At 41.3% G+C, this 23390-nt stretch overlaps 1 long non-coding RNA gene across 1 annotated transcript in view; it reads left to right on the forward strand.

Moving 5' to 3' along the window:
• Positions 1-23390, forward strand: part of LOC149523597 (uncharacterized) — a 112777-nt gene that overhangs the window by 9998 nt on the left and 79389 nt on the right. Inside the window, exon 3 of the long non-coding RNA XR_016350660.1 lies at positions 22686-22759. This is a non-coding gene — a long non-coding RNA (uncharacterized LOC149523597). The remainder of the gene's footprint in view (positions 1-22685; positions 22760-23390) is intronic.

Here is a 23390-nt window from a genome sequence, read left to right on the forward strand (position 1 = left end):
CAGAAGCAAGGAACTGCTAATTCAGAAATTATCTGGTGGACTTTTAAAGCCACCTATTGTTTCTCCACTACTTTCATCTCTGTAATTAACAATGATATCCCTGTTACCCAGCAGTCACCTGAATGGCAAACTCTCATTAACTGGATTTTCAACAGGATTCCATTTAGATTTTATTTTAGGTATAGTGGGTGCAATCAGATTACAAAGTTTTACAATAGGATGTGCTATTTTTGTCATTATAGTGGCAGAATATTTTTAAATGCCTGAATAGTAGCCAAAGAAACTATTGGATTTAATGCACGGGTCAGTTGCAGGATAAATGCTAAAATTAGTGCATGATGACACCCCTGTTATTTGCAACCTTTTTCTTTGAGCCTCTCTCTTCATCATACTATAAAAACTCCACAGCCCACCTGCATCACAACAATTTTTATGCACATTCAGTAGATTGAAAGCCGGGACTGGTTTTATGGGGGAGCAAGCAGGTCAATTACCTTCAGCCCCACATCCTGGGGCACCTACAAAGCTAACTTGCTTGGATTTCAGCTTTCTGATGCAGGCCCTAGTGAGTCTAATGCTCACCCTGCTGTTTGGTTTACATTTTGGTGGAACCCCTAAAACCTGGTTACAGACTCCCAGAGGGCCCCGGACGTGTGTTGAGAACTACTTTGTTAAAAAATTGTACACAAGCTGGCATTTTTTTTTTCAATCCTGAATCTCTTATTTCACTGCTGAGCTTTAACCCTCTTTTGATCAGCATGGAGACCTGATCTTGATCCTTTGTAATTTAGGGTGTCCTAAAATCTACACCTGACTTTTCAGATATGATACTAAACATGACCTAAATAGATGCTGTATGTGGACCACAGTCTGAATATGATAATGATAATAATACCTTCAAAGATTGCAGGTGTAACACATACTTTGGGTTCCTCCTGTTGCCACACATGGTGCAATTTTCCACCATATGAAGAATACATTATGAGGATGAATGTGGTGAGTACCCTGGAAATCCTTAAACAATGTCTTGCCATTTCTGGCGGGGGAGGGGGAACCTAGCTACATGATGAATTTGTGTGGTGCTGACCAAAGGCTGACTTTCCAAAGTCCTGGAAACATGCTTGATCCCTGGCTCTGCCCAGGACCTGCCCCAAAACACCATTTTCCAAGCCCCCACCCATTCTCTCACGACCCTGCCTCCCTCTTCCTGTTCCGCACCCTTCCCTGAACGTGTCATACCCTTACTTCTCTCTCCCACCTCCCTAGCATCCTGTATGCTGAAAAGCAGCTGATTGTGGCAGGTGGGAAGCAAGGGAAGGGAGAGGGAGACACTGATTGATGAGGCTCACTGTCAGGTGGGAGGTCCTGGGGGAGGGGGGGGGGGGGGGGGGAAGGCCGATGTGGGGCTGTTGGTGGATGCTGGTAGACTCATCATTTTTACCCGTGTAGGTGCTCCTGCCCCATAGCACTTGAGGAGTTGGTGCCTATGATACTGATGACATTCAGAAAGTCCCAGGAGGGACTGGTAACATTGTCAATACCCACCAAAATTTAGTCAGATTGAGCTTGATATGCTCTGGTTTCAAATGTCAGCAATGTGGGAAAAAATCATTGGCTCCCCTATGTTAAAAGTTGCCCAGAGCTGACACTAATCCCCCCCAGTATCAACATAGATTAAACCAGGGTTCCGCAGAAAATGAAAAAATGATGTCAGAACAAACCTGAACATTAATATAATCTTAGCCAGTATCGCAGCTTGTCAAGAGGGCTCTTCTGTTTCACTGTTTTATTTAATACTCTCATGCCCATTCCAGCTGACACACATAACCGTAGAACATCTTTGCCTCTTGCCAACCCTTCTCTTGTCATTGATTGTGACATGAGTAAAGGTCACTTTTGCATGGGATTAAAAAAAACAACAGCAGGGAGAGTGAACAAAAGAAGGTGCTAATATCAAAGGGCCAAATATTGACTATGTATAAGTAGGTGGAGATTATTTGGCCCAATTTAGACTGGGGAGTCACACTTTGTTGCCACCGTCTGACTGTGTCATAGCGTATTCTTTTGCATTATAAATGGGTCTGACTTACAGCAAGGGAACAAATCCCATGATTCTGCAAGGTTTTCAAAATGACAGGAGCTGTGTTTGATGAGATGAAAGCCACCTGGAAATTAGCATTTCTGGATGCAAGGCAGAATGTACCATTGCTGGTGAAAGGCTCCACTTACAACAGTTGCATTGCACTGCACTCCAAAGAAGTACAAATCCCTCCACTCCCATTTTTCTCCTTCTTATTCTTTCTACCTGGTCTAGGAAGATTTTAACAGTCACCAGATTTTTGGCTTTCATGCCTCTGAAGATGTGAGAAAAGTGGAGCCAGTGCGATGATGACTAAAGATTCAGAATGAGAAACACTGATTAGCGTGGTGGTGAAGGGGGGTGCGCAGAAAAATGAGCAGAGGAAGAGGAAAAACTATTCCTTAATTACACCAGGACCTTCCTCTCCCATATTACTCTCATTAAAGCAACTGACATGCTGTGATGTGATACAGATGGAACTCGGACAGCTGCTACAGAAAGGGACGTAGAAGTTGCTGTTCATCCATGAAATTCTCTTCTCTAAGGTCCATTGCTGGAAGTGCTAGATGCTGAGCCCTTGCAGGAATATTCTTATGTGAAATCATATCAGGTGGGCTAGAGGAATGTTTTGTCATGTCTGAAATCAGACAAATGGATGCAGTTCTTAGTGATCAAATTCATTCCTGATGCAACCCCACTGAAACCAGAGGAGTGGCACTAGTGAATTTAATCCATTATACCTACATATAATTACTGCTGGGAGTCCTTTTAGTCTGTCCATCTCTTCAGTGAATTTCAGTATGTTTCCATGGGTGCATAGATATAATGGACCATTCATACTTGTAACAGGGAATTTCAGCTTTTAATAAAGGAGGGGAAGGAACAACATTTCTAACCACTGTCCAATTGAAAAGGTGACAGATACAATGTGTTGCTAGGGTGGGACACTTGTCACTGGTCTTTCCTAGAGATCACTGCCACCTACGCCTGGCCTTATGAGTTTGGCCAAAGCATAATCATAAAGGTCCCAGGTCAGTTAAATGCACTTCCTAGCAGTACTGGCTCAGGCTCTACTGCTATTAGACTTACCACAAATTCCCTAATAGCCAGATGCCTAAGGTTGATCTGGCTCCTACTTAGAGGAGCTAGCATGACCTCTGGTCACATGGCTGTACTGTCCTTGTGGTACTTGTATGGCTACAATTGTCATGCCTGTATGTTTCTGTGGTGTGATTTTTTTTGATAGTTTTGGGGTTTGTAGGATGCAATTTTAAACCGTTTACGTTAGGTAACATCTTAAAGTTGTTTGGTTAATATCCCAAATTTAATACACAGATTAAATTTTACAATGTAATAGGCACCAAGTATTTTATATTACAAGCTACGCTTTTGCAATTATTGTATAGACTCTTATTTGTAATGCCCCTCATAAAAATATTTGATACTAAATGTAATGCTTAATTGCTAAAATAGATGCTTACAATTTTTTGAGAGGGTGTTTTGCTTTTTTTTTTTTTTGGTTGTGCTCTTTGTTTTAGCAAAAGAGTTAGTAACACAATTTTTACCAAGTATTTTAAAGTTACTTTGCTTGTAATGCCAATTCAGTTTCTAACAATTTAGAAGCATAAACTTTAACGACCACTACTTTCCTTTAATCTAGTGTATATTTGAGACAGTTTGTGCGTCTGTCCATCTGTGAGTCTATTTGTTCTTGTCCTTCTTAATGGTAAGAGCTAGGATCACAGCTATACAGCTTCCTCTTCCCATAACTTAAAGCAAGGTCAGGACAATGGGATGTGCATGGAATGTGATCACCTCTCATCAGATGGAAAGGGAGGACTGGAATAGCAAGGACAGTTACACTCCTAAATGGGGCAGTAAGCAAGCACACCACTGCTGCCCTGACAGCCCCGAAGAGCCAAGGAGCAGCTGCCGGTTGGACAGCAAGGCCCCCACTGTTCCTGGGGCCAGCCTTGGGGAGCAATACTGCCAGACAGTGCCACCCCTGGTGAGCAGCTGCCTGCCTCCCCTTCCCTTTGCCCCTCTTGCACCCTCCACCCCTTCTCTTGAGCCCCCGTACCCTGACTCCAGACCCATCCTATCTCCAGCCCCATGCCCTGAGACCACCACATCTGCAAGTATCTGCCCCCCCCGCCCACACACACACTTCCAGCCTCATGCCCTGAAGGACCCAAGCAATGCCAGGTAAATCTTCTAGTATAACATAAAAGAGTAGAAATTAAACCAAAATGAATGTTAAATAGAAGTATATGCAAATACTCTGAGGGCATTAGATTATGATCCTTAGTTGTGTTTAGGAGACTAAGTGGGAACCTGTTGAAACTAGTTACCTTTATGCATAAATTGTGATTTTTTTGAACATTTTTACTTAAAAGGGTATTAATAATGATGGGTTATATTCCAACCATAATATTAAAATAGTGTGGTACCACTTACATTTTTAAAAAGATATAAAACTGACTTGTTGCAACAAGATAAAAATAATAAAACAGTAGTTACATGACACATGCAACAAACATCATTGAAGAATATATATGACATACAGGTCAAACTTACAATTAAAAACAAATAGTATTAGAATTTTATTTATACCTTTACAAAATAAAACAAAAATAAATTATAGAACATGAAAGACCTAAATATTTAAATCAGCTATTACCATTTTATTTAAAACTTTTGATGAAGTTGATACAAAAATATACTACAGGTTGAACCTTTCTAGTCTGGTATACTTGAGACCTGACTGGTGCCATATCAGAGAATCTGTGGAACCATGTACGGTCAATATTGTCTAGCAGCATTACCAACACTGCCACTGCTTACTGGGCTCTTAGGGAGCAAGTGTAGACATACCCTATCTTGGGATAGGGATGCAAATGTAGTGTACCAAAATTGCTAATGAAGTGCAGGATTTAAATATCCTGCGCTTAATTAGAATAATCTTGTCCGGCCTCCATTTTGAAATCATGTTATTGCAAAATAAAATGCCCCTTGTATCAGCATTATTTCAAGAGAAAACCCTTCTCTCAAAATAATTGTTAAACCTCATGAGGCGTTTTATTTTGCAATAACGTGATTTCAAAATGGCGGCCGGATGCGATTATGTTAATTAAAGTGTGGGATATTTAAATCCCTTGCTTCATTAGCAATTTTGGTACACTACATTTGCATCCCTATCCCGAGATAGGGAGAAAGTGTAGACATACCCTTAGAAGACATTTAGGGATAAATTAGAACTAAATAACCACAGAAGAGAGAGCCAGGCCTGGTGGCTGTAAACAAACTTTAGGGGACCAAAGGAAACTTGGCTACATTAATTCTAAGAGGGCATCCAGCTAAGTAAAATCATTCCAGACCATGGATGTTGCCAGATGAGAGAATGCTGGACTAAAGAGGTTTAACTTTTATTATTAGCCAATTTTGTTGCCTTAAGTTACCTAATTAATACATTTTTATTACTTTATGCTAACTTTATTTTAAAACATTGCTATTTGGAAATAAAGAGAGACCATATTTTAAATATTAGCTAGTGCTTAGCATTAGAGGCAGAGTTAGCATTTCTGTTGCTTGGCAACCATATTTTTAAGAAAGATGTATTTCCAGATGTTGCATTTATGAAGGATTAAAATAATTCACTGGATTTAAAGCTTTTACCTTGTTTTCGTTTCTTTTTAACTGCTTTATTTTTGGAGCTTTTGTAAACTCTCTCTTTTAATACAGAGAGAGCGAGCTGAAGGAGGGGTAAGTGGGGGTAGAGTGACCTGAGCCAAGAAAGTAGCTTTATTAAGGTATTTTAAAGTGCAGACAGCAGCAGCAAGTTTAGAAAACTGAGAAGGGAGATAAAAGAGAACTTAACTGGTATGTAAAAATATTTGAGATAAAATATTTTATTTTTCACTGAGTGTGGGTCAAAGCTGTTGGGAACCACTCCAGAGTTTTATTCTTTCTGAGAGGGGAGTGAGGGGAGTTATCTGCTCTTTTAAAACCTGACTTTGTTCCTCAGTATCTGTTGCTTTTGTGCCCATGCCAGGTATAGAGCAGGAGTGTCCTTTGATGCTGTTTTTGGGCAACTCTGTATGCCAATGTATTAATTTTAGGTGTTAACCGGCTTAATTTTGTTCATTTGTTTTTACTTTGAAGGTTTTTTTAATTTACTTTCCTGCAATAGTTTCAGCTCCTGTCTCCTAATGTTCTTTACAAATGTTTTTTATTTTATTTACCCATTGTGACAGGCATCAGTCTAGGTTCAGGTTTTACTAGGACTGGCTTTATCTAGTGCATCACACGACTTATAACCCCCGTCCTCCCCCGTGGCTCCCTGTGCTCACTGGGAGCTGCCTCCGTGCCCCTGAAAATGGCCCTCTCCTCCTGGCTCCCTGTGCTCTCTGGGGCAGGGGAGCTGTTCAGCCATTAAAGATGGAGCCTGATGTGGCCAAAAAGCCTGTAAACACATTTTCTTAAAGGGGCAGCCCTTTAAGAATGGGGGCTACTTAAAGCCTGCTGTTTACTACAGATATTTACAATGGGAGACAGCACATCCCTTTTTTTTTTTTGTTAAGGTATTTTATAGCACTTTTCAATGTTTTATTCTCTTCCCACGCTTGCTGTTTCTCAACTGCTTGCTATACCTCTTGGAGAATGAGAGCATTCCATGGTTCTGTAGTGTCTTTTGCTTCTTGTAACTTTTTCTTTGTTTGTCACTTGTCCTGCCAACGTCATGTTGCTTTAACCACTGAACAGTTATGGTTTGCAATACTCTACATTTAAAGCAACAGTTTTTGCCCTAGCCTTGCAAATTTTATTCCATGTTTGAGGATAGCTTGCTTACTTACTAGATCAGTGGTAATGGGTCACCAGTGTTGTTAGGTGTTAATAGATGTCTGGTTGCATGTGCGTATCCCTTCTGTGTGCTGCCCCAGTCCTGCACAGTCAGCTGTAATGGCAGATCTCAAGCAAACTGCCCAACGACCAAAAGACCTGTTAAAGAATGAAGGCCCCCCCCCCCCCCCCCCAGCCAGGTTCATTGTTGAAAAAGCACTGGGCTAGTATGCCTCAAATTCTACTGGACCACTAATAGATGTATGCCCATATCAGTGGACCAGCTCAGTAAACTGTGGGACTTTCTATTCATCTCTGGGCCAGGCAAAGATGCTTTCTCTGAGATGCATCTTTATACCCAGATACAAACAATTTATTACTGCCCCTCTAACATAATTAGTTAATGCCCCCTGATGTGGCTCGTTATTACCCATCATCTTGTACATACTGGTCTAGACAAAACATTTCTATTGCATCCTGTCCTGCTGACCTTATCTTTTAGGAGGGGTCAGTGTGTTCCTGTTATTTTGGGGGGATTATTTTGTACCATCCTTGATATTGGGATATGTTTGCATAAGTACTCCGTAAGAATGTGTATTTCTGCAGTATCAGTCCTGATCTTGCCAAGTGCAACCTCATACCAGGCCTCCGATGCAAGGGCTTATGTTTCAAGCTCTTTTCCTATTACAATGATCAGTAGACCTGGGCTCAGAGGGCCCATGTTTCTGGCAGATCTGTAATTGATGAGACTACAGCTCAGCTCAGCCACACGGACCGAGCAGTGCACAGGGGTTAAAGTTCCACTTGATACGCTGAACTTACATTCAGCTTCTCTCTTTGCTAATGAAATGATGCTCATGTTCCACAAGTGCAAGTGAGCTGGAGCTATGAGACTTATTCAAGAGCTGAGTGGTTTGAATTTTGCATAGATAAAAGTGGAAGTGTTCACATCTTCAGAGAACAGCAAGAGCATCTTTGACCACAGGCAACATGCAAGCGGGCACAAGGAGTCATGTGCTCCACAAATGCCATGGGTGGGAGGTGCAAGGGGCTGACCAGAAGGAGGATTAGTTGGGGGGAGGCATGGTACCCACAGCAGGAGTCTGCCCCCACATTCACTGGCAGAGGCGGGGCAAGCACAGCAACACATCCCCAACTCACACTGCTCCTCCAGCCATGGTTTGGGGGAGAGGTACGACTGCCCCTGCACTCACTGGTGGGAAGTGAAGTGATGCAGCCGGGAAAGCAAAGCAAGCTGGGGCTGCATTGCTCTGCTTGTACTGCTGCTGCTGGTCAGTGCAGGGGCTGCCCACCACTGCCAGCACTGCCCCCAATCCCGGTAGTCCCCTGGGCTGCGAGGTGTGGGCAGAGAGAGGGTGGAGCAGGGGTGGGAATGGGGGCAGAGAGAGACAGGGTCTGAGGTGGAGGAGGATTGTCGTGGCCCTTCACGTGACCACCCCCAGCCCAGGGGTGGGTGCCTCCATCCCCTTTGACCGGGTACCTCTGTGTGTGATTGAATATTCTTGTGGTGCAATATCAGTGCTCTATTGGCATTAGCAATTGCATGAGTTCAGCAAATCCTCACATCCCTCTGTGCTGGGCGGGCACCGGGATCTCACTGAGACAGGTGAGATCAGATCAGGAAAGATGCATCATGCTGCTGCTTTAACTCTGTCACATGGGAAGGATAAAGAAAAGTGTGAAAGAGTCACAGATTCAATTGCGTCTCCTTTCCTGGCTGGAGTGCTGCACCTCAAACACTGAGGTGGGAATTCATAATACCCAAGAGACTGGTGGTAGTGGTTGTTTTGTCTTACTACTAAGTTGGGAACAGGAATAGATATCAAAATGTGCCTGGCTTGGAGATGGTGATGCAGCTAAGAAAGTGTTTTAATAAAAACTGCCCCCAACTTAACACACTACCAGTTTTGACAAAGATTAAGCACCTTGACCAATGCATAGAGCCAAAGGACTACTTGTTGATATTCAAATCATAAAGTGAATCATCCCAGGCACTATTGAAATGGCGGCTCCTCATTAAATGTTTTACTAGGTTCTGTATTGAAAAAATACTGCTGATAATTAACCTTATTTTGGTCCAGAACAGGAGATGAGCATATGCTTAACTTAAGGACTTGGGACTTGCATGTTTAAAGTCAAGTGTTTTCCTAGATCAGGGCCTCTAATTTTTTCTTCTGGTAATTTTATCAATTTTTATAATTACCTGCAGGCAACCTGGATTTGCATTTGTTGTTGTTGGTCTGGTTGTTGCATATAAATATCTTGGAGCATACTACTATCAGCTTCTGACATCCATCTGTAAGGTTTTTCACATTCAACTAGCTTAAGCAGAGCTGTGCTGTAAAAGTAACCTCGTATCTTATTGTTTCTAGCTTGATTGCTTAATATTCAATAAAAGATTGTTTTTTAAAAAAAGTAGCTGTGCATTGCACAGAAAGATGAGTTTTTGGAAACCAACAGAAAGCTGTGAGAAGAATTTCAAGATGTTCTCCAGATTTTGATCTGCATTTTATAATCATCCTTATGCATAGCTGACAGATTCCAAACTTATATGTAAAAAGACTTCAAAAATAAAAAGTTAGGAAAATAACTCCATTCAATCTGGCTGAAAGGCAGCCGCATGCTGCCATCATTAACAACCACTGCTGAGAAACTGGCAAATTGATAAATTAAGCTCTCGTTTTGTAGCAGCCTCTAACACACAGGCTCCAGTATTACTTGAGTCTTCAGGAGCTGATAAATCAATCAGCTAGAGAAGTATTTTTACCGTACTACATAGGTACAAATTAAATGCAGGGACTGTGAATCAGTTCAGTGGGTTTAGTTCCAAGTCAATCTTTGGACCATCACAAGAGGTTTACATTTTGTATTGATGTTGAAGTGCATCCTTAATTGAGATGTCTACTTCAGGAATCTCCTCTTGAACACCAATTAATACACATCACGTTAAAGCACAGTTTTTTTTTTGTTTTTTTTTAAGACTCAAATAAGGAAGATATAATGAAGCCAAACTAAGTGCAACTTTTGGTATGTTACTACATGTAATACATTGATAGCTGGAAATCACAATCTTACCCCCAGTTCCATAAGCACCAATGTTAACAAATTGATAGATTTTAAAAACAGATACACCTTCCTTAAATAAGAGAGATGAAGTTTAGTTATGTTCTTTATGGCTATGGGAAGCTGATATTTATTTTTGGAATTTTTTATACATGCTGATCTGGCTCACTTCATGCAATATAACCTGAAACTACTAATGTTTTTAGTAGGTACATCTGAGCAGAGTTTTTGTACCCTCAAATGGAAAATAAATCATCCTGGATGGGAATTTGGTCTAATCAGCCTCGCGTTTCGTAACATTCAAGTTGTATAATTACCAAAGGATGATGTATAAATTCCAGTAGAAAATGCAGAGAATAATACTTGGAAAGGACAATAACACATACATTGGTATGTCTTGTGTTGCCATCTCCACTTCAGGCCTAATAGGAGTCTTGCTTGTGTTAGGACTGCAGTAGTAGCCCACAGATGAGTACTGTTTCTTGTAGAGATAAGATAGTGTAAGCAAAGCTAATGTAAAAAATTTGAATGTAGTCCATTACTTTTAAGGAAGCTGATAGTTTATTTAAAGCAGGTGGTTATTATTTAAGTTTTCAATGTTGGCTATAATTGAAAGAAATGTATGTTTATATGCTGTGACATAGTTACAGTATTAATAATCAACAATACAAACGATAATTGGAGCAAGAACAAAGCTGAGAAAAAAAGGTGGTAAGGAGGAGGGGAAATTTCATAAGTTATCTTTGCAGACAAACATCTTAAATTATGCAATTGTGAACTCAATGAAATCTGATTATCTTCCATGTTAAATGAAGAACACTATTGTCTACTGTTACTATGTCCTATCTCTCAAAAAAACCAAAAAACAACCCTACAATAACTAAAATCAAAATCATATGGGTTCTGATAAACTCTCTGGTCCCTCAGCTCTGAGTTCTTATATCAAAATGTTTTTGAAAAGTATGTGAGAGGTCTGGCTCTCTGGCCAGATACAGCGTCTTGGAAGAGCAAGCCCCGTGTACTTTTATTTAATCATCTACTCTCATCACAGGCACATGAGGGCAGATTTGCCATCTGAGGTTTAGAAGGGACTTCCTCACTGTATCCAGAAGATCGGAGCACTTACGAAATAATAGCAGGGTTTGGAAAAGGTTCTGAAGTCTACCAGTAACTTTGGCCATAGGGGATTTTTTTCTGGGTCTCTTTGTTTTGATGGGTTCCAATAAAAGAATTAGTGCTCAGAAGTTAAGAGCTATAGAAATATCAAAAATAAGTAGGAAGCCCGAGAATGGTGATGAGAGCTTTGTTCTGAGCCAGTTGGCTAACTTCATCCCTTTGCATCTCTTTCAATCTGTATTCTTTTTATCAGGCACAGTTGGAATAAAGACATGCAGACTTGATTTCAGAGAGACTTTGTACTGTGAAAGAAAATGCACAATTAAGATAAGCAGAATACTGGAAAAGGACGTTTTTGCTGGTGGCAGGATTATAATTTTCTGTGAAGTTTCAAAATAGTCTTAATATAACTTTAAATATAAACTATATTTTAAATGTTTTTCTTGATAACCTACTGAAGTCAAGAGACAGTGTCACCCTATATTGTAATTGCTATAATATGTTAGATGCACTGTGCTGTTTTGAGACACTTGATAGAGAACTACCTGAGTGTAATACTTACAGAAGAATATGCATGTGACAGACTTGACTTTAACTAGATTTTGCAGTGAAATCAGGCCTTTAATATAGTTTTAAATCAACTTTTTGTGTGTAATTACAAATCCATCAGGGTAACAATTTAGTGGATGTCTGGCTGTAGATAACTAGTTTTGCCTCTGATTGTCTCTGCTTATTTATAAAGGTCTTTCAAAGGCTAAGTAAGCTATTCTGAAATCTCAATTTCCATATCTACTCCACTGGATAAGAGAATTAATTTTTGAGGTCTGGAAACAGAAGATTCAAGGCCTGTTGTCTTGTTTCTAACTGGGAACATAACTACAAAGTGAGGGCACAGAGGCAGGGAGAAACCAGTAATAGAGGCTATTTAACGCTGAACAATTAATGTATTAGACAAATAAAAAATAAACTAAAAAAAGCATATTGATTTCTCTCTCAAGAAGTTGGTACTGGAGTTCAATAGATCAGATTTCTGTCTTATTAGATCTTGTACTCTTTAAACTGGTTCAAGTCCCAGAACATTAATTGTGTCATAATTAGGTTCTGTGGAGCAGAATGAGGATTAGTAGATATTGATAGAAGCAAGGGGGTTAGCTTCTGTCCGGACAGGGAAATAAACTGCTTCTCGGAGGGGGACAAGTGTTCTGAGTGGTGGTTTCTTTTTTTTAAATTCACATCTTTACTGCTGAATAAGTAGTGCAGACTAAGTTCAGTGGTATGGAAGAAGGGAGTTGATCTTTTCAGCTGAGATTTTCAAAACTGAAAGTTCTATTTTAAATATGATTGTACAGGTTTGCGTGTGTTATTTGGGACATATGTGATACGTCTATTTGATAAATCTTATCTTTCAGAAGTAGACATATGATTGAAAATACCCAGGTATTTTGGCAGAGGTGGATGTCCATGTTCAGAGGTAGACATGTACATTTGGAAAGATGTAGACAGGTTAATGAAATAAGACCTAACATTTAAAAAAAGGAGAGGTGTGTAAAGAATCCAGAATGTTCTAAGGCAGTGGTTCCCAAACTTTTCGGCATCACACCCCCTTTTTGAGAAACCCTCATGGCCCCCTCCCCTTCATAGCAGTAAAACTTGTTGAGCAAAAAAAAATAAATTGATGGGGGAGACTGGGTTGCCTTGTGCCCCCCCCCCCCGGAATTTCTTCATGCCCCCCAGTTTGGGAACCCATGTTCTAGGGTATGGGGTTTTCACAGTTCATTGCATTGTGACCCCTTTTGACAACCAAAACAACTACATAACTCTGGGAGGGGCGGAAAGGGTTTGAAGCCTAAGCCCAAGTTTCACTGCCCCAGGTTTCAGACCCACTTGGGCCGTGCTGTGACTGAACCCTGAAATCCAGGGCTGAAGCCCTGGTCCCAGCACACCTAATGCAAACCCTGATGACCCCATTAAAATGGTTTTGCAACTCTCTTTGGGGGCCTGACCCACAATTTGAGAACCGCTGCTTGAGAACATCCAGGTGCCAGACATACCAGAATGGAGCTGCAAAATGTGCATGCTTGTGTTTTCTATTGTTCTTAGCATATTGTTTCTGGCTTTAATTATGTTAGATTAGATACCTTCCATATGCAATAGGAGACTTTGGATTAGATCTCTGTCACAGATCTCCAACAGTACTGCTGTGAGGAGCATTCAAGTTATGGGCTTTTGGATGCCTGGAATGTTGTGAGCTCCTGGAGCCTGAATTAATTTTAGACACTTCCCCAAGCCATAGGCCCACACTCATGACACAGATCTTCCAGTGGCAACCCCTTAGGAGTGGTGGGATCAATTGTCCAGTGGCGTGGCTCTTTGGGTGCAGAACTGACCTTCAGTGCTTGAATAGACTTCTCTCCCAGTACTCAACCCCAAAGTGGTTGACAGGCCCACCGGTGGGGGGCAAAGGGAGCAGTTGCCCCGGAGCCTGGCAATTTAAAGAGGCTCCCAGCTGCCACCACTGCTTTTTGGTAGCCACAGGCCTGGGCCCTTTAAATCACTGCTGGAGCTGCCCACTCCATGTAGCTCTGGGGATTAGGGGGGTAGGGAATGCTACCACTCTCTGGGCAGCACTGTGGTCTGGTTGCTTTAGTCCCTCCCTTCTAGGAGCATGGCGTTCTCCCACCCCCACCTTGTCCAGGAGCCAGTGGAGGCTGTTGGCTCCCCCAGGGATGGATCTTGTTTACAGTTTTACTTTCTCGGGGGCACATAGTTGTTGTGAAACAGTCAAAACTCCCTCTTTTTCTCTCCCTAGAATCTGTATTTATGCTATTTTATATTTAATTGTGCAAAGCACAGGAGAGCACATATCATAGCAGACCATAGTAAGTGCAGCTTCCCTCCTTAGCTCATTCTTCTCCATCAGGCAAGTATGGTCCTTCACCACATTGCCTGCCCTGCCTCCCATCTTTGACTCTCCTTCACTGAAAATTTCTAAAAGATTGGATGCTTTTCTAAAATATCTATTCTGGGAATGATTTGGGGGAAGTCCTATGGCCTGTGTTAGGTAGGAGGTCGGACCAGATGGTCACAATGTTCCCTTTTGGTTTTGAAATTTCACTCCACGTGAGCACATGTGTGCATGTACACAGCACCCTTCACTCCTCCTTATGAGTGCTGCAAGGATAATCAGCTTTTTTTGTTCTTTCCTGGCAACTTTCCTATACTTTCCATTCCATTCCAAACCCCCTTCCCTTCAGGTAAGAGAAGGAAGTGTCTTCTCCCAGCTAGTGTAAATTCACTAAGGTGTTTTGCTTTGAATTAAGGGCTTTCACCCTCCTTTGTCTTTGACCTGTCAGACATGGTACAACCCTGATAACTCCAGATGGACTTGTACACATACATGCTTTCCATTACACAGTAACTTCATGGAACAATTTCATAAAATCATGCATTATTCAGATCTGGGGCAGGAAGACAAATGTCAAATGATGAAAATCAGTGGAGTCTTCCTTTACCTTAATGAAAAAGTAAACCTCAATCACCAGGAAAGTGACTATTTTAAAAATACTTAGGGCAGGCAGACACTGCCACTTATGTCCACTGGACTGGAAACTGTATGCCTGTAAATCAATTTTCAAGTATACATGATTTATTTGGAGAGTTCTATTAAAAGTAAACTAGTTGTTATGGAACATTTCCAAAAATATAAGTCAATGTAACTAAGTGAATTCTGTAGATAAATACATAAAAGGCTGTAGGAAGATTAGAAAAAAAAAGTTTCTGATGATATCTGTTAATCTCGTTAGCCAGGATTTCAAAATGAAGTGTGCTTTGGCAAGGATAGTGCACTGCAGTTCTTTTCACTTGCTTCGTGCTATGCTTCAGAAAATTACATTAATTCACTGACACTCATTTTTGTTATTTATTTATTGTTAGAACTGTCTTGATGCATGATAACCAGTAACACACAACTTCTTGTTCTCAAGCAGGTAAATGTAAGATTTCTGCCTCCTGAAAATGTTTATTGTGAGCCTCATTTATTTTACTGTCGGTTCATAATTAGAGTTTTACCAGAAATATGACTTGCAGCTGGAGAAAACAGAGCAAAATTACAATTCTGGAGGTTTACAAATAAAAAAACCTCCAGTTCTCATGCATGACTCTATCCAGGTGCTGGATTTGGCTAGCTATATCACCATACAAGCACAGCTGGGTCCTGATTCAGGACCTGTTAAACTGTAACTACATGAGGGCTGTGTCTAGACTGCATCCCTTTTCCGTAAAAGGGATGCACATTAGACATATCGCAATTGCAAATGAAGTGGGGGAGATTTAAATCCCTGCTTCATTTGCAATTGCGATATGTCTAATTTGCATCCCTTTTCCGTAAAAGGGATGCAGTCTAGACACAGCCGAGTAGTTATACTGAAATCATGAACTTAAGTGTTTTCTTCAATCAGGGCCTTGCTGAAGATCTTTTTGGCACCAAATCTCATCTTCCCTTATGTAATTTCAGTTGAGAAGTTGAAAGCCTCAGGTCACTGCCTCAGTGTGAGGAAGTCTCAAAGGGGCAGCTGTATTAGTCTTTAACTGAAAATCTTTAAAAAACAACAATGGTCCTGTAGCACCTTAGAGACTAACCAAAAATACATAGCTAGTATCATCATGAGCTTTCGTGGGCACAATCCATTTCTTCAGATGACAATTGTTATTGTGAGGAGAGTAGGGAAAGGATTTTGAGCTCTACCTGTCTGCATTTTGTGATGTAGAAAGAACATTAGGAAACATATGATGGTGCACATTATAGTGAGGTGACAGAATGACAGATTTTAATAGGCCTTTTCCATATTTAATGTCTGTGGTACTGTGTGGCAGAGTCAAACCCAGTTGCTTTTCTCCTGATTGTGGATTGCCTTGTCCTACTTTTAATTTGGTTTATAATAGTAAATTTTCCTTCTTAATTTTTCCGCTTTGCTGTCTCTTTCCCTCTAAAGTAAATTCCATGGTAGAAAATACCACAGGCTACATTTCACCCACTGACATCAGCAAATGGAAGCAGCAAATGGAATACTGCTACAGTCTGTTTGGCACCAATCTCTAAGATGTCAGTCAAAAAGCTGAATGGCGTAGAAGATATATTCCAAAGAAAAATGTGAAAGAATAGCTGAAATCAATTGTGTATATATATAAAGGGGAATATCCTTCTGATCCTATTTTTAAATTAGTTAGCAAGGACAAGCTTCTCTAGATTGCTGGATGTCTCCTTTGTGACCTCGTTTCAGCAAAGCACTTCAGCACATGTTTAACTTTAAGCAGATGAGTTGTCCACCTGCTTAAAGTTAAGCATGTGCTTAAGTGGTTTTCTGAATCAGGGCTATCAGAAACTAGCATTTCTTTTTAAAAAATTTTTCTTGAATAAAGTGAAACAACGTTTCTGAAGTGGGGTATCTCCATTTCCACATCCGAATACTTATAAAACAAGGTAGAAGTACTCTTCCTGGCCAATGCATGTGGAGAGTGGGGATAATAGAAATCTGTCAGATCAGCTTTGAGGAAATGAGCAGTGTGTTAAAATGGCAGATGAGTTGCTGGTTCTGTCTATTAAGTCTCTTTAGTAAACTGCAACTGATTCAAATGATACCAACACTTGTAGGAAAGCCTCTTGGATCCAACCAGCATGAAACTGGGCTGTTGAGTATATGAGTGAAACATAGGATGTGCAAGTAGTGGAAGGGGGGACATTACACTTAAATTGCCAGAGCAAAGATGATGATCATCCTATGGGATGGAGCAAGGTTTAATAGCAACCAAATATTAATTCCACCAAGGGGCTTCCGTTAAAAAAAAAATCTGACTCCATAGTTTTGTGCCTGACTATTCCTTGTTTAAAATACACACCAAAAATTCAGCCAAACCCATTCAATCTGACAAAGCGTCCTCTCAGATAAGTTTGCTTCTGAAAAGTTCAGTTGACTTTGATTTGGGGGGGGCGGGGGCAATGTAATTATAGATAGTTTTACAATGTGCTATTTTTTTTAGACCATGGATGCAAAAATAGCTCCTACTCCTGTGCATCAAATTGGGTGCTGGAAGGGGGCAGTCTATCCTAATCCACTCTGGGTTCTAATGCAGAAAAAGCAACAATGGGAAATATTTTTGCTTTTACCCCCTACTTGCCTTCCCTTCATGCTGACTGCTGAGAGGTTTTTAAAAGCCAGTCTCCAGCACGAGTACATGGTCGGTTTTTACTCTTTATTTGGCACAGGGGAGGCTGGCTAGGCTTTTGAAATTTCTCAGCAGTCAGCAAGAATAAAGTGGGCATCCTAGTGGCAGGAGTAATTTTCAGCTTCCTGATAACAATTGGCAGAATGCTGGGAAAAGCTATTTAAGAATAAGTTTTGATCACGCAAGTCTATTTTGGCCTATATTTAATGAGATGTCAGCTAGAATTTACAATAAGTGATTAATTGTTAATCTCCATGTGCATGTTAGGTTTTCCACTGTTAGGTGTCTCAGGTCAACTTATTAGTACAAAGAAATACAGGAAGAAGCAGCGGTAAAAGATATTGTTAACTTTATACTAATATGTACGTATATATGTGTAAACAAAATTACTGAACACGTGTGTGTGTGTGTGTGTGTGTGTGTATACACACACTATTATTATGCATTTAAAAATGAATGTATTATAATCATCAAGATGTGCCCATATACACTGGACTTTATTATTGTGACCATTGTTCTTCCAACCCACTTCCATACATTTTCGCCCAGGCATGATTTTTATGTCATGTTTAAGTCTGTACACATGACTGGGCAGGGTCAATGTCTTGTTCCTGTGAAGCATCTAGCACAGTTTTGAATATTCAGTAATATTAGTTTTTACCTAGTACCCACATTCACATATGGACACAGACTTAGGACAAAGGTGGGCAATAAGCGACCCATGGGCTGGACACAGTTCTTCAGGTTATCTCCTAGTGGGCCATCGGGGCTAATCCTGGTGAATCATGTCCACCCCATGAGTTGCTTATTGCTCCCTCCCCCAACTTAGGGAAAAGGGTAGATGTTTAAGCCACAAACTTTCTTTGTAACAGCTGCATTCGTTCCTCAGTTTTCCTTATATAAATGTGATAATACACCACCCTGTGAGGTGGGGAAGTATTGAGTATAAAGCTACACAAATTGGGACATATCTGCATATTAAATTGATGGTGGAGGTACGAGTAAGCATCTAGAAACATAGAGTGGACTGAACTCTTACTTTTATCCTGCATAATCACTTGATAAGCATAAGTCTAGAGCTCACTTTATTAAACTCCCAAACACTATGATTTCAGCACACATCAGAACTCAGATGAAATGAGTTTTATTAGTTGATCGAGTGAGACAATGTCTCAGTTGAAATCACTGACGAACAAAGTCTGGGTAACTCTGGAGCAATTTCCTCTTAGAGGAGGGACTGGGAGATGCCAGTTCAAGATAACACTCAATAGAAAATGAAAAGACAGTTGAGAAGACAGTGTTGCAAAACAGCTATGATAGCCCAGCCTCTGTGGGGCTATTTGGATGTCTTGTCATGCCCTTCCCCTGCCTCTCCCTCCCACTGTAAGAATAGGTTTGTGGCTGGCTTTAAGACAGCATGGAGAACTGAAACTTCATTTACATTTGAACTTTGTGAAGCTTTCACGGCATTTTGTGAAAAACCCTAAGAGATTACAAGCCACACTTTACAATGTTAGATCCTGACTGTTGCTATATCATATGCCAACAGCATTTCATTTTGTGATGCCCCTTTTCATGTTTAGAAAGGTCAGCATTATAGTCAGCAAGCCCTCAGTCTAACAATAACTTTTGAAAAAAAATAGTTCAGAGAAACCTCATTGTTTTGCAAGGTTGTAGTGTAGTGAAATTGCTTAATGGCCTTTCTCTGCTCCTATGTGAGCTGTCCTGTAGCTAATTGCACTACATCTCTGTCATTGTGGCTTTCTGCTCTATGAATTTGGTGGCCCTTCCACAAATTAAACTTACAGCACTAACTCTGGTGATTCCCTCATTTATTGGTTACCCTCTGCTTTGGTTTGTGGAACTATGGGGTCTAAGGTGTGGTCTCAGCACAAGTTTCATTGACTTATCTATGTTGGTTTGGAAAACGATTTATCTAAATCACCACAACCCCTTTTGTGAACATTCTTATTTTAATGTATGAGTGTCCCATATTGGTTTAGCTAAATCAATTGTGATATTTCATACAGGAAAAGCCTCTTAATAAATAAACTGGTTTCCCTTGCTAGGCGGGTAAGCAACACATGACTGAGAGTTGTAGAGGAGTTAAAGTGAGGTAGAATATAGTAACTTTATTAGGTCATTCTTTGAGGGTACTAGCAGTACATTTGAACATATCAATCAATAAGCACTTAAGTACTTTTGAAAACCTAGCCCAGGATTGGGGAACCTGGGGACTGAATGTGGCCCCCAGCTTGCCCGGATCTGGCCCCTAGCACTTGGGGAGCCCGTGCTGACACTCCAGCTCATCACTGCCCTACCATGGGGCTGGAACACACAATTTACTAGCTTGGGCCCCCCAGGCTCTGGGTATAAGGGGAAATGTGGGGAGTGTCTTGCTGCTTCTCAGTTGGGGCCACATCACTTAGGGGCCAGAGGGGGGAGGTTCCTTCTCACTTGTGAGAGGCTCCTGACTGATTTTTGTGTGGATCAGTGGCCCCTGACTCAAAAAAGGTTTCCCACCCCTGACCTGGCCCTTGAAAATTGGTGCTGAATGTGATTTTTCAAAACCTTTCCATAGAGATGGAGCTGGGAGTTAGGATCTTCCAAGCACCTGTTAGGCATCTTTCTGCATCTTTAAGCACCTAAAAAAAAATTGCCCAAAGAGCCCAATGCTGCTGCCACTTTGGTCAATGGAGAGACCCATTGAGTTCAGTGGTGAAGGTCTAAGACGTAAGATCTCACCAACACCTGCATTACACAAGAAACCAACTCATTAGCAGGTTAGGATCCATTTAATTTCTCCCTGAAAAAGGAACTATGAACTCTCTCAAATCACTCTTGCATGCAAAGACCTGTGAGTGTGCCAGTGTTGAGCAGTCCCTTACTCCCTGTAGTAGATCCCAGGATTTCTCATGGAGTCAGATAGTGCTCATTGTTAGAATTGGGCCCTGTGTAAGCAGAGAGGTCTCATAATTTGCAGTATTGCACAAGGTAAGAGAAGTATCCTATTCCCTCCAAAGAAAAGAGGCAGACATGAAGTGAAAGGCTTACTGCCACTGCGGCTTTCATATCTGTCTCTACCTCTTGCCTTTTTTTTTGTTTTTACATACGCTGCTTTGAAGATTTTCTTATACAGGCAGTCCCCGACTTACACGGATCCGATTTATGTCGGATCTGCACTTACGAACGGGGCTTTTCTCGCCCCGGAGCTCACGGGCGGTGGGTCACCGCCAGTGTCCTCCGGGGCGAGAAAAGCTTCTCCCGGTCTCCCTGGTCTGCTGGGGGGGGTCCAGCAAAGCCGCTGGACCCCCCCTCCCCCAGCAGACCAGGGACACCCGAGCAAAGCCACCGCCTGGGCGGCTTTGCTCCTGTCCCCCTGGTCTGCTGGGGGGGGGGGGAGGGGTCCAGCGGCTTTGCTGGACCCCCCCAGCAGACTAGGGAGACAGGAGCAAAGCCGCACAGGTGGCATCCCGCTGCCTGTGCGGCTTTGCTCGGGGGCAAAGGAGCAAAGCCACACGGGCGGCGGGGTCCCTCCACCTGTGCGGCTTTGCTCGGGTCTCCCTGGTCTGCTGGGGGGGGAGGGGGCGCAGCTAGTGCGCCTCTTCCTCCTCCCCCCCCAGCAGACCAGACTTTTGTTGCGGGATGCCTCGGGTAGAGCAAAAGCCACACGGGCGGCGGGGTCCCTCCACCTGTGCGGCTTTGCTCGGGTCTCCCTGGTCTGCTGGGGGGGGAGGGGGCGCAGCTAGTGCGCCTCTTCCCCCCCCCCCAGCAGAACAGACTTTTGTTGCGGGATGCCTCGGGTAGAGCAGCTGGGGTGCTGCCGGGTTGGTCCTGTGGGAACCTACCGGGCAGCGCCCCAGCTCAGCTGTTCTGTCCCAGGCTCCAGATTCAGCAGCTGTTGAAACTGATCAGGCTGATTCCAGGAAGCTGGGGGCAGAGCAACTCTGCCTCTGGCTTCCTGTAGTCAGCCCCTGGTCAGTTTCAGTGGCAGCAGCTGAATCTGGAGCCAGTTCCGACTTAAATACAAATTCAACTTAAGAACAAACCTATAGTCCCTATCTTGTACGTAACCCGGGGACTGCCTGTACTTTATTTTATCCCATGGTTCCTTCCTTTTTAAAAAATCTTCTCTTGTCCTTTGTCCTTGCTCGCTTGGTTGGGTTTTTCTGTCTGTCTCTCCTTACTTTCTTATCACAGACACCACTTTTTCTTTCTTCTGCTGTTCCTTAGCCTCCTTCTCTGCTAAGAAAACAATAAAGGACGAATTTGAAAGACACTAGAAAAACAACAGACTAAAATTAGCAAGCAGCCTCTAATCTGTAAAGGGACAGAAAGATAAAAATAAACTTGACTTCTTGGACCATCATCTTGGGCTTGTGGATTTAGCATTTAATTTCTCATTATGGAAACAAATGCTTAGTAAATTAATCATTGTACCACCTGTCCTACTCTTCTTATACCTGTTGCACTTAAAGTCATTTCAAAAACTATATCAGGATGGATTTCTTTAGCTCCTTAATCCAATAAGAAGAAATATTCAGGAATACATTGGTTTCTTCTTAGGACACATTTCTCAACTTGTCAATTAACAATTTCTATAAAGCAGTCGAGATCTGATCTGATTTCCCCGTTTGCTATATTTCCTCTTAAATAACTCATGTACAGAGATATTGCTATTAGTTCTGCTGGTGTAACAGATCAGAATTTGGCACTGAAAGTCTAAACCTGCAGTGCATTCATGCAGGGCTCCACTCACTTCAGAACCTGATGAAAGGATTTCAGCCTACTGAGTAAGAACTGTAGGATTTGGCTCTTAAAACCCTGCATTTGCTTCATCTTGAGCTGCATCCAGTTGCAGGGAAGAATCAGATTATTTTAATTTAATTACACTTCCTTCCTAATAAATTGGGTTATTCACCTACTTTGCAGCCACAGCAAAATCAGGTGGAATTCTGATTAATGAAGATATTTGTCATGCTTGTTAAGTGATATTTTTCTACAGGAACAGATACTTGGGTGGTAAAATTAACTAGAATTTTCAGGGGTCACCATGGTAATTAGTTACCTTTAATTAACTGGAGCCAATGTCACATTCTTTACCTTTTACTTCCAGATAACTATCTTGGATCCCAACTCTCAGTGATAACCGTCTTCTGCAATTTCTTGTGCTCATTGGCACTTGGCTAAGGCTGACAAAACCTGAAGAGGGGTTTAATCCAACAGCTTTAAGGCGTCCGTTCCAGAGATGAATTAAATGTTTGAGACATAAATCAAAACCAGAACATTCTGACTTTTTGATGTATTTTGCAATTACTGATTAATGCTTTTTTTCCTCCTGCAGAAAGCTAACGGTTTGTGAAATTTTGGAAAAATGATGACAAACTGAGAAATGCAATCTGAAATTCCTGTTGAATGGTAAATATAGAGAAACCAATACAAATGGGCAAATTTTCATAATAGATTTTTGCAAAACTATAAATGATGTTTTGATATGATAAATGTTTTAATTCTTATCCATTGTCCTTGTAAATTGCCACCGTACATTGTTTAAATGGTGGTAAAATTATTATATTAGTTATTACTTTCTTTGGAGATTGAGCCACTTCCTTGTCCAGTGTCATTTATCATAGATCTCTTGGTGTCAAAAGTAGATACAATGATTTACACTAGGTCATAGTGTAGTCCTCACTGTTCTACCAGACATTTTTTTCTTGAACTTGACAATGATCAGTTGCAGTAATCTACAGTAATATATGAATAATATAACATACTTTTTTCAAATCAGAGCCACTTTATCTTTCTTTTTAGATTTAGATTAGACACTACACTAAAGATTTTAACTGAATAACATCACAAGGATTATTCACTTCCCATTCAACATCAGTTGTTAGTGTAGGGTAAAATGGTTGCTCTAAATTGTTTTGAAGTTGTGACGGATATCTGGCTTAATTTCCAAGTCAAGCATGATTACAATCCTGTGTCTTCCAAACATAGATTTCATTGAACTAATTTAGCCTTTACAGCCAAAAGAGTAAGAGCCATGTCA

Source organism: Pelodiscus sinensis, chromosome 14 (genome assembly GCF_052426305.1).
Source record: "Pelodiscus sinensis isolate ZL-2025 chromosome 14, ASM5242630v1, whole genome shotgun sequence".
Taxonomy (NCBI): Eukaryota; Metazoa; Chordata; order Testudines; family Trionychidae; genus Pelodiscus; species Pelodiscus sinensis.